The 12,742-nt window shown below is 36.2% G+C and overlaps 1 protein-coding gene and 2 long non-coding RNA genes across 4 annotated transcripts in view; all 3 read right to left on the reverse strand.

The window, feature by feature from the left end:
• Positions 1-1,871, reverse strand: part of LOC121653520 — a 6,903-nt gene extending 5,032 nt beyond the window's left edge. Inside the window, exons 1-4 of one of the 2 annotated variants that reach the window (XR_006012804.1) lie at positions 1,811-1,871; positions 1,511-1,723; positions 1,119-1,363; positions 699-986 (exon numbers count right to left, since the gene is read on the reverse strand). This is a non-coding gene — a long non-coding RNA (uncharacterized LOC121653520). Of the gene's footprint in view, positions 1-698; positions 987-1,118; positions 1,364-1,510; positions 1,724-1,810 lie in introns of those variants that run through there. The other variant, XR_006012803.1, reaches the window with a different exon arrangement.
• LOC121653371 (rano class II histocompatibility antigen, A beta chain-like) overlaps positions 1-12,742 on the reverse strand; it is a 168,287-nt gene that overhangs the window by 125,088 nt on the left and 30,457 nt on the right. The gene's annotated exons all lie outside the window — the stretch shown is intronic.
• Positions 5,521-6,855, reverse strand: LOC121653514. Its single transcript, XR_006012801.1, has 4 exons — positions 6,745-6,855; positions 6,381-6,648; positions 5,748-6,044; positions 5,521-5,655 (listed from the first exon to the last, which is right to left on the reverse strand). It is a non-coding gene; the product is annotated as an uncharacterized LOC121653514 (long non-coding RNA).

Genomic DNA, 12,742 nt, shown 5'->3' on the forward strand with positions numbered 1-12,742 from the left:
TTTTTGTTTTATTTTGAAACTTTTCTCTTAAGAAATACTTTTATTACTATATTTAATTTATGAAGTAATTTAAATACAAATATTTGTCAAACTAAGGACAGAGTGACACAAGTTGTCAATGGTTATTGGGTTTTTTATACACATTACTTGATACATCAACTCTGACAAAATAGTACATTATATGCATTTATAATCATTTAATTTTGGAAAAACTATAGACATATACTGAATACAACAAAATAGCAGAACAAATCAGAAGTGTTAAACCAGGAATAGCTACATGTGCAAAACTCTCAGCTGTTTTTAAGAGCTGTTTTAGAATAATAGGCCTGCAGTTAGAGTTTGTATGACGGATCCTGGATGAAAGTATATGATCATTGTATAGATCAGGGGTGCCCAAGTTCAGTCCCCTGTTGGCACCCCTGTTATAGATTATGAGCAATGTGCCTGCATCCTGTGACGTTGGTTTCCCTTTACAAAAAGAAAGTTCTGCAGCGACTCCAAGAAGTCCAAGAGACATGCCAAGTCCACAGAAGACCGCTGGACCCCTACTTATTATTTCATCTGTTTCAACTTCTGGAGAAGAGGAGGACGTATTTAAACTAAATCAACTCTAATTGAAAATAAGGTCTTAAACTTCATTATAATGGGGTCGATTACATAATAGAGATAATATGAATTCTTTTAGGTTCCTTACCCAAAACGTGGTCTGAGGCTCCTCCAGTGCTTCATGCTCCACAGTGCAGCTGTAGATGTCCCCATTGTTTTGGAACAAAGTTCAGGTAGAAGAAGACAGGAAAACGTCCCATCAGGATTAGGTATAGTTTTGATGAAAGGATCTTCCGCTGCTTACTTCATTATTGTTCTTTTCCACATTGATGTTTATTTTAGGAGGAAAGTAAGTTGTTGCTGAAGCAGATGAGGGTATTGTCTTCATCTTTTATGCACTTCCATCTCTGGGACTAGAGGACCGTTTTCTGGAGCTTCTGTTGGTTTAATGAACATAATTGCTTAGTGCTCTATAAATTTTTAATGAATAAAACAATAAAACAGGGGTGAATAGTAACTTAACTTTATGAAGTGTATAAATGAATGTCTATTAGTTAATCATTCCTTACGTTGAGTCCTTGTAGGCCGTCTCGTCTTGTTTCCATCTATTTATATTACTTTACACAAATATCTGTACGCTAGTGCGTATTTATAAGCCCATTCAACACGAAAAGTTGTTGGTACTTTGCTCTCCCCAAATAATTTTGATCTTTTTTAAAATCTGCATAGTACACTTCATCATCATGCCAGAGTCATACAGAGCTGAGTATCACTCGAGTCAAAGCATCCATAGGTGTGACAAAGTTGTGAACTGCTGGGAAAATATAACAAACAAAAGTTTATTCCATCATTTACATTACAAATATATATATATAGTATATATTATATATATATAATACATCCATATTTCCATAAGTTGTGTCGGTTATAATGCAAGTGAACAGATGCAGTAAATACTTACTTTCTTTCACTGATGCAAGCTGCTCCAGAAATAATAAGTATAATTGTCAAGTACATTTCATTCTGTCTGTGTTTATTTAAGAGTCCTGTCATGGCTCTCACGCTCTCTGCTGTCAGCACTGAACAGATCTGAGACTTGTGAAGGCTTGCTGTGTTAGATGAAATCTTCCTCATTTCTGCTTGTCATATCAGTGCTGTTGAACCTGTTGAACTACTTTAACAAGGAGGAAAAATAACAATAAACACAGTATATCAAACAAAACTAGTTGAATTTTATCCTTGTTCCATACAAATGCAATACCTGTACAAATACAGCTAGTTTATCCACCAGATAATGGGCTCTGTTAGTATTGCGCCCGTGGATCCAACTGTCAGAAACACATTCAGTGTAGTTTTGCAGTTTTTTAATGACACAGACGTCCACAGTTCAGCACAAGCTCAAACACACCTTTTTGTTTTCCTTAAAGGGTAAGTACACAAGTTTCTTACATTTTCAATAACAGCATGATTACAAGACGTGTGTTTTAGGTGTATAGTTTCTCATTTTCAAGGACCTGTGGTGGTCTTCTGAGGTTATAGTGCTGCCAGTGTTGACTGGTGTAGTTAGAGTGGTGTGTCCTGCTGGCTGATGCCTGTATTCTTATTATTATTATTTATTATTAGTAATTATTATTAGTAGTAGTAGTAGTAGTAGTAGTAGTAGTAGTAGTATTTAGTTGTCATGATTACCTTAATTATTATCCAAATTATTTTCCCTGTTATCATTGTTAATGTTGATTTTATTTTATTTTTTTCACCACTCACCACTCACAACTTTTTTAATTCCCTCACTGTCTTTAATTTGATTTAAATCATTTACAGAGTGTACTTGTGGCTTTGTTGTTTGTTTGTTTGGTGTAGTCTTTTCATCTTTCATTCTTTCATAAATGGGGCACTCTACAGTTTCCATAATGGTTGAAAGTTCCATGTCTCTATTCAGAATCTGAAGTTCGGAATGTGTCCATGTCCTGTCGTCCAAAAGCAAAATCCCTACTGTCTTCCTGCAGCATCTGCCCCATCCTGTGTTGGCTGCTCTGGTGTGAAATGGGAGAGATCACTGATGCTCCAAGAGCACACAACCATCCACCATTTTGACCACACAGGACCTGTGTGGTCAAAATGGTTCCAGACAGATACAGTGTTGTAATCTATGTTACAATATAACATAGCACTGATGTATTATAACATATTGCTGTAACATATTTCATTTGGCCATTTTTGCTCCCAACTACATTTGTATGTTGTGGCTTAGATACTTCAGACAAGGTTTTTACCCTCAACACTCTTAAAAGCATCTACAGCATGTAGTCAGTAGAATAAGGTTTGGTTTTGTAGTGAAATATGATTGTGTTGTTTTTAACCTCAACTGAAATAGTTGCTCTTTGACCTACTATCAGCTGCTGGTTTCACTCGTTGTTCTTTAGGCCATGGTGTGCTTGATCTTATCAGTTTCTCATAGTTTCTCCATTCTTTTATGAAGCAAGTTGATAAATCTGAGCTGGTTCCTCCTTGAAGTCAGGGAAAGCCAGTCTGTCTGTGCATTTATTAAATATATGCTTGATCATGTCTTAGCGAGCATAAAGTCTGAGTTTCTATTGTCATGAAGTTGACTCTTTTGAAACCTGCTAATAATCATAATTTCTATAGATAACCTAAATTGCTGGCTAACCATAAACTATCAGCCTGGGATTTATAATCTAATTATAACTTTTCATTTATTATTGCGCATGTGAAACAAATTAAGGAAATATTGCATTCTGTATGTATCACAATGAACAAATGAGTTCAACGCATAAAGCAGAGATAAATTCCAGGTCATGTAACTTATTGCAGATGAAAAAAATCTAAATCAAATTAAGATAGCTGATCACAATTGTTTAAATATAAATATAATCTATATAGTTTTTTCTGCTTCAAAGGAAAAAGCAACAACAACAACAACAACAACAAAACTGCCTGGAAGTACTGGAAGTATTAGCATCTGATTTATTTATTTATTTTTTTTTCAGTCTTTTGCAGATATTTGACAACTTCTGTCTTTTCAGTGTTGCGTAAATCTCTTTTCCCTGAAGGAATAAGGTTTCAGGACCAAAAGAATTTGCAGCAATTTGTAGGTACCAGGGGAAAAAAAATACTTACAAGATATGTAGAGATATATTGTTTTTTTTTCCCTTGTCTTTAGATTTAATCAGCTCCACATTGTTGTTTTTTTTCTTTTTTTTTTTTTTTTTTTTTTTTGTTTCTTTAAGAATCAGATCTGTTTCCTCCTTGGTTTAAGGGGAAAACCCATCTGTCAGAATAAAACCAAAACAAACTGAATGGTGCATTCATAGCAGTGATGCATTGTGTTCTTGGCATACCAGTTTAAATCTTTATCTAAATAACTTCTGAATCAATAGTCATACACTGGGAAGCCTCTATAATTTGCATCCTGTATGGTGTGCGCTACATATTGGCTAAATCAGTACATTACAACTTTAGTATGTGGTCATAGCCTTAGTTTGTCTAAGATGGATTGTGGCTTAACACTTTGTGAATCAGAAAATCCTCTGGCTTTTAAACAACAATTATAGTGCAAAACCCTGTATTTTATCAGCAAAAGGTGCAAAAGGCAGTGTCTATGATGGTATAAGTGTGCATTAGGGGCCATGGATGGATTACTTTTGTATAATGTATGTGCTGGCATCATTGATGCAGTGGTGTGTAGAGAACGTTTTAATTGAGACATGGTATATGCTGGCAGGCAGGGAGGATTTTTTCCTAGAAGTGTCACGGCACAGCGGAAAGTAAGTGAACCCAAAAGTGGACCGACAAGTACTATAATCCAAGCTTTATTTCAATGAACAGGGGAAACAGGCTGGAACATGAGGAAACAAAACAATGACTTGGTAATGAGTAACAGAAACCAAGGGGTATGTATACTGAAGATGACTAACAGGAACAGGTGAAGTGAATGAGGTTATTGAACCAGGTGATTGAACTAGCAAATTTTGTTTCAAAGAAGCAGAAACAAAAATAGGAGCTGTATTGTCATTTAGTCAGATTTAAAGTTTTATTTTCTTTCTGGTGTCAGGAATGAGAAGACGTGTGAAATATGAATTCCAGCTCATAAATTCATGCTTGCTTTGCAAGCCAAAAAAGTTGATATTTTTCCTCACCAAATTACATCTGAACAGTCATTATGTTTCCTACAAATTGATTTGGATGGTATTGCACACTCTTTCCAGTCTGGACCTTCAACCGTTTGAACTTACACAAGAGTGATCACATTAAAATGTATAGGTATAGGTAACAAAACCTGAACAAAATTAAATCAAGAGAATAAATATTTTGGTAAATGGACTTGTACTTATATAGCACTTTTCCAGTCAGATTGACCACTGAAAGCGCTTTACACTACTTATCACATTCACTCATTCACACACCGATAGGCACATCGGGTTAATTGTCTTGCCCCAGGACACTTCGGCATGTAGTCAGTGGAAGTCTGGAATCGATCTGCCTACCTTCCAGTAGAAAGACGACTGCTCTTCCTCCTGAGCTACAGCCGCCTTTTGATTGATTAATCTACTGTTATTTCTTTAGAGCGTAACTGATGAATATGCAATAGGAACAATAATGAAAAATAATTCTAATTCAACTAACACAAGCCACATGCTACATTGTTAAGCTTTTCTAATGTCATTCTAGACAAAATACAGAAAGGTACCGAATGTATTTTTAATAAGAGAGTGCAGCAGAAAGCTAAGAAGCTAAACCTCAAATCGAACCAACATAAGACATATATTCAGAACATCATGGATTGTTTATAATTATGGTGTTTGTTAAAGCTGCTCCGTTGCTCCCACTGTAGGGATGTGTTCCACAGGAATCTATGTTTGTGGTGCTGAAACAAAGACAGAAACATTATTTATCACTGTAGTATGTAAAAACAATATTACAAGTTTAACATACTTAGTTTAATGTCCTCACCTCGGCAGAATGTAATGTATGCAACAGATTCTTTCTTATAGTAAATCAATCCAGAGCTCAGAATAATTAAACCAAAGATGAGTCCACACAGTCCAACAGTAATTTGAATTTGTGCTTCAGCAGGGAGGGAGTTATCTAAAACAGTCAGGAAACAAAAAATTAGTATGAAGCACCTGCACATTGTACATTTGTTTCCTTCTATATTTAATCAACAGAGTCAAACTTACCCCAGACCACAATGTTGGTTCAGAAAGACTGACGTGTGTCAACCATGCAGGTGATGTTTTCTCCTGAAGGTCGGAGTGTACTGCAGAAATAAATGCTTCTGGTAATAAAGATCGCCATCATCCATCACATTAGAGTAAGTGAGTCTGTTGTCACTTCTTGTTTATTTCGCAACCACGTCATCTGATTTGCTTTGGGTAGAAGTTATAGGCGCTGCATACAAGCATGGCTGGGTGTCCACCGCTGGGCTGCTTCGCCCCTAACTTAATGTTGACAGTGGGGGTTGTTGTAGAGATTTCCTGGAAGATAAATACATTTTCTCACTGTTTCTGAGGAAGACATTTATTGTGTGTATATATTTAAATGGTTTTTTTACATAAATTCTTATAGGCATTTATTTAGAATATATCAGTATATTGTGAATCATGCATATTCAGAATTACTGGGTGGGAAAAGTATTCAAAAGTAATTGTATTCATAGGGAAAACTGGAAATTCTGAGATTGCTTTCATGTTAAACTTAAACTTCAGAATAAATTTAAATATTATAAAATGTATAATTATGTCCAATATTTTAAAATCCATAATAGACAAATGTATTTCCTTATTAAAACAAAATTTATAGAGATATCTTACCAAGGCTTTGGATATACTGTATATTGTCTTCACATAACAATTTTATTTCAACTATTCTTTCAAGTTCTTCATATGGATCACTGTTCCAAAGTTTTTGATAACATTAGTGAATAAGCGAGAATCCAGTCCAGTTGCCTCTTGTGCTGTTGTACTCCATCGTAATGTGTTATTGAAGCGCTCTATAATTGTATACTCTATATTTTCAAATCTTCAGACCCCTTGAATGCACAACATGCTCGGGCATGGTAGTAATCTTCATCGGAGAAAACTGTAATCAAAAGAAATTTATTGATCACATTTTGATTTACTATGATAACACTAAGATGATACCTAAGCATTCAAATAGAAAAATTATATGACTCACCTGGACTGAAAAGAGAGAAAACCAAACAAAACACATGATGAATGTGCATGTTTCCTCACAAGACAGAAACCAGGACTAACGAAGCTTCTCCTGGTGCAGCGTTTATGTTTGCTTAGATAAGAGGAAATGAAAGCAGATCATAATTTACAAAATAAAAGTATCTCTTTTTATGTATGCCCAGGAAAAACAATCTCCTTACATAACACAATTTATCATTACACCAGTTCTAGTAGTCATTCTAATTAACTTTCCCAAGTATAAATGTCATTATTCATTCATTCTTGACTTGTTTTTAATCACATTGTTGTTTTCCTCATTAAGTGTGCCAATTATTGATTTAATGTATAAGAGCATCAAGAAACACAGAATAAGAATAAGAATAAGAATAAACCTTAGTAAACCTGCTTACTGCACCTGTACCGTTGCAACAGATTTGCAACGGTACGGGTGCAGTAAGCAGAAGCACGCATGTGATAAAAAAAAAGAACACACACACACACACACACACACACACACACACACACAAATAATAAGTAATATTATGTACAGTATATCGTCTGACAGGGTATGTACTAGTATATAAATATGTAGATCATCTCAGACTAAATAAAGAAAAAGAAAAAAGGAAGAAGAGTGAGAGGTGGGAGTAAATCTGACAGTTTTGTGAGCAGAAACTTCACTCATCCAAGAAGAAGTGAAATCAAGGACCTGTGCTGATGCATATTTATCCTCTTTTATCAGTATATAAGTATGCCAGTAAGGTCACCAACCTTGTAAATGTTGGAAATAAAACTGGACACTGATTTAAAGGGGAAGCTGCATAAACAGAACCAGATCTGCACATTTTGCCTCCAAAATAATTTTAAGACAAGTTAGATGTGAAATAATTTCTGGTGAAATTACTTGCACTTTGGGGAATCGGAAAAATTAATTGCCACTAGAACATGATCTACTTAAACTTTAATGAGAACAGCCTCTAATGGGACTCCAGGAAACTTAGAAAATACTGCCCATGTGTGTACAATTCTAACAATTTCAAATCCAATTATTTACAAAATACTTAAAATGCACAAGTAATAATATTACTAACATTTACAGAAACATTTTGAAAGGTGTTAGTTTCAGCTCATAGTACGAAACTTGCACATTAATATGTTGCAGAAATGTGACATTTTTTAAATATAATAAATCACATGACAATGAAGATGACAGAGTTATCTCTTCTGCATTTGAACCATAGACAATAACACCTGCTGACTATGAGAGGCCCTTTCTGTGTGCAAGTTTTATCTGTGAGCAGATAAATGGTTGCAATTGTGGTTTTAAGTATATTACATGATACAGAATACATTCACCTATCACATCATAAATTTTTTAGCACTTGGCCACTTAGCAAAGAAAACCAGCGAGTAGTTCTACAGAGGAAACTAACAACGAAGGGCAGATATGAAAATTATTAAGCTGAATTTCATATTTTCTTCCAAGGTAATTTAGGAATTTTATTTTTCTTAATTTATTTGTCAGATTTACTTTATTTATCCCATACTGGGAAATTGCCAATGGGAAAGGATATCCAGCAAGATTTACTCAGTAAAGAGAAAAGTAAAGGATGCATTCATAGTAATATATGATAGATTAATGAGTACAGTCTTGCATGCAGTGATACTGTTGTCTTTTCACAAAAAGGACAGCTTGAAGAAGTCTGAGACTCATGCCAAGGCCTACAGAAAACAGATGAAGCAGATGAGGGTATTATCTTCATCTTTTATTTCTTCATCACCGGGGATAAAGAACCATTTCTGGAGCTTCTGTGTGGTTTAATATATATTATACCATGGTCTGGGTGAATACTCAATTCTGATTCTGAAAGTGATAATGGACAACCTATAAAAGAAGTTCTGGCCAAATAGCCTTATTGCTGTAAATTATTGCACTGACTAAGTAACCATAGTAGTAGTAGTAGTAGTAGTAGTTGGTAACCGTGGCAACAGAAACTCAGAGGCCAGACTGCAGACGCTCCAGATCAGAGCAGCCTGCAGGCTTATTGAACATGTAGGAAACTATCTGTGGACTTAGACTGTTTGATACGAAATGTCACATCATCCATTGGATACACACAAGCTTTAAGTGTTGAACCCGCCCTCTGAAATGTTTATGTCACGTGTGTATCCGCCTGAGCTGCACGGTTCTGTGTTAGAGCCGGTTACCTTGGCAACATGCAACAACGAAATAGTGCACTCAGCCGCTTTTTGTGAAAAATGTACGATTTTACCAGTAAAAAAAACATTAACGCACTTAATAATTTATTTAATATTTTTTTCTTTTTTAATGGACCATGGTAATAAGCGGGATTATGCCTCCGAGGTGGCCATTATCATAAATTAATGGACGACGCAGAGGTGTGAACCTTCCTACGCTTCGTGTTCGCCATCGTACATCAGTGAGAGCCCTCCACAGTTGTAGATCCCCTCTATTCTGGGGTCTCTCAGGATCTGGCAATTCAGCAAGGCCCGAGCCACACGCCTGCCACCTCACTGGTCATGGAATTGTTGGCATGAAGGATGGCGGCATTCATCCATGTATTGATTATTGGGGGTCAATGATATCACTGTGAAGTATCACTATCCTCTGCCTCTGGTACCTAGTGCCCTGGACCAGCTTTGGGGTGCTACCATCTTCACTAAACTGGACCGCCGCAGCGCCTACAACCTTGTGCGCATCAGATAAGGGGACAAGTGGAAAACCACCTCAGCACCCACACTGGCCATTTTGAATACTGCATCATGCCTACGGGTCTGACTAATGCTTCCTCAGTTTTCCAGAGCATGATAATGACACCTTACGGGACATGCTCCGTAAATATGTCATACACATACATTGATGATATCATCATTTATTCCAAAACCAGGTCCCAGCATGGCTAGCACGTTAGCAGGTTTTGGAGCAGCTGCTGGCCATCAGCTGTATGTAAAGGCAGTGAAATGAGTTTTACCAGTCTGCCGTCTCCCTCTCTGGGTTACATCATCGGTCCTGAGGGGGTGAGGATGGATGAAGTTAGGTCAACGTGGTTACTTCTTGGCCAATTCCTCAGTCCGTAAAGGACCTCCAGCGGTTCCTTGGGTTTGCCAACTTCTTACCGTTGCTTCATCCGAGGTTTCTGTACGGTGGCATCTACCCTCATGGCTCCTCCTCAAGCAAACTGTAGGGTAATGCCTCGATATTAAAGTAAGATCTTAATATTGGGTATTAATATTAATTTATGAAACCCTTATAAATTTTAATTTTCTCCAAAGTAGGGCACCACCCTTCTGTAGAAATATGCGTAGTAGTTAATTCACGGCCCAGAAGAGAAAATAGTGAGTGGGTATTTTAATAAATATTATTGATTTTAATTCAATCTAGTCTCATATATCTGAAGTGGCAAATTCAATCGTCTGAAGGGACCCTGATTCCATTCATAATAACCACAGAATCCAATGCCAAATTACAATAATGCAAGCAATTTATGAACCACCAATAATCAATTACCATCAGACAGTAATAAAGGCCAGAAATTTGAAAATGATCAATATGATGTAGGGGCTCTGCCGGCCTTCAGTTGTGCCGGGAGGGTGAACCAGTTTAAAAGACAGCCGAAATAAAGCAGAATAATGGAAAATAAAGAATAATGAATTCAATTAAACCAAATCAAAGATTATAAAGAAAATAAAATCTGTACTTTATGAAGTTTGGAATATGGAAAAATTAACTAAACTAATGACAAAACTTTAATTAATTTTGGTTAGAACATTATGGAGTACACAGGAAGGAATTTGGTAGGGATGTTTGGGAATAACCAATTTAAATCAAAGCAATAAACTAAATGAAATTTGGAATGAAAGGGGAATATAATTTAGAGTTTAAAGGGAGATACCAGCTAAACCCAGTTGGAGTTTCGGTTCGGTCTTACTTGGAGCAGATGGTAGGGCCTATTAGCGGAACAAGACAAGACGCCAAGAGTGGTATCCTCCCTGAAGTCCGGGTAGATGCTCAGCAGGAGACAGCCCATCCGGAACCGGTCTGGTTCAGCTTCCAAGGCTAACAGGGTTGATTCCAACACTCCACTGGCTTGGAGAGATGGATGGCTGGTGTGGCAAAAGTGTTTCCGGAAGTTTTGGAAATCACAATCAGAGCCTGTAATTGAATATGTCCACAATTAAGCGTTATTAGTCAGAATGCTTCTGGCTGAAATTGGCTCTGAAGACTAGAACTTTGGACTGGCTTCCACAAAGTTTCTTTCAACAGAAAACTTCATTAAAAATTCAGCAAGTCTAGAAGAGATCTCACGCTGTGTACAAAAAGGTTTTATCTTGGTTGCGTAGCAGCGGGTTTGGGTTGCTTTGAGCAAAAATATAAAAAAAAACAAACAAATGAATGAAGACAAAGACAAAACAAAGATGAGCATTCTAATGTTAATCCATGGATTTCTTTTTACAGATTTGTTTAGTTCTTTCTTCTCTTTCTTTTTCGACTTGGATCTCTAACTTTTCTTAACTTCACTAACATAACATCACTGGGTTTTCTGATAATATTTACTGGCTAAAGCAGGGCTTTGCATGGTTTAGTCCAATCACAGTGTAGAATATTGGCACGGTTGGGATTCATTTACATACAAAGACTATAGGTTTTAATCAAGCTGTCTATGTAAGTTTTCAAACTTTTTTTCCCATATATCAATCAACTAAAAAATGCAATTATAAAACACATTTTATAAAAACAGATGAATATCTTGTTTGAAATTGAAGCACAACCCTTAGATTGTCATAGGACATTAATTATTCATGAAATATAAACACACATTTATATAATTTCATTGATAAAACAAAATATACTTTGGAAATCCGGGACCTGGAAAGAAAGCTCATATTTACAGTAATACCTTATCAGTTTAGTCATAGATATTTACGGATAAAAGTTTCCATATTTCATAAATAAAGTTTTTTTCTTTGTGGTCACCATAACACCTTGAAAACGGCCACTAGGAGGAGTTGTTGCTCCATGATAAAAATCCATTTAATTGGACCTTTGTAATGATATGTCCCAGAAACTCTGTTCAAATTACACTTTGTACTTCTTATTATGTGGAATCATTTTAAACCAGTCATGATCACAGAAATCAAACATTTAATGCAGTTTAAGGAATTAGTTTAAAACAGTCCTGCAAGAAAAATGGTTATCTTCGACACTTAACAGAATCCAGCTGTGTCAGAAATGTATTCTGAGTCCTAAATGGGAGGAAAGCGTGATTTACACGTGTGAATCGTCCTGAGGAGGAACCTTTGCAAAAGGGGGAAGATGTCGTTAATCACCAGGTTGTTAGCCATCTGCGTGCATAGTTGACACTAAGTCCTGGGTTTAATCAACGTAAAGTGTTTCTCAAGGCCTCTGCTTTGAAGATAATGAAGTCTGGGTTTTTAGGTCTGAGTACAAATCAGGTATCCTCTGAGTGAAAGAGTGGGTGTAAGCTGAGAATTCAGCTGAAATAAACAGTTTGGCCATCTGTTGGGAAAAAGGGAGTTTTCCTTGGGTCATAAAGCTTGTAGATAGGATGGCCGAGGGAACAAGGAAAGGAAGGCTTCTTTGATGTGATAACAAGAGGGGCCTTGACGCTACATTTCCCCCACTCGATTTTGATTGGGCCAGGGGAAGATCCAAAATCGCAGATGAAGTAATCCAGGGCGACATCCAGTTCCAGTAGGAGATGTCTTTATTAGTGCTGTCAATAGATTAAAAAAATTATAAAAGATTATTAATTATGATCTGTAATTAATTAATTAACCTCTTTTTTAAATCTCATCTAAAAATTGTTGCCTAAAGCCCTCACCTTGAGATATTTTCATTAAATTCATTATTTTGGCAGATCGAAAGATTGATACAACAAAAAAAGTGGCTTTATAAAGTCATTTATTGTTTTTATTAGACATGAACAGATGCAAGCTTAGCAATTTACATTTTGGTG

Source organism: Melanotaenia boesemani, chromosome 2 (genome assembly GCF_017639745.1).
Source record: "Melanotaenia boesemani isolate fMelBoe1 chromosome 2, fMelBoe1.pri, whole genome shotgun sequence".
NCBI classification, from domain to species: Eukaryota; Metazoa; Chordata; class Actinopteri; order Atheriniformes; family Melanotaeniidae; genus Melanotaenia; species Melanotaenia boesemani.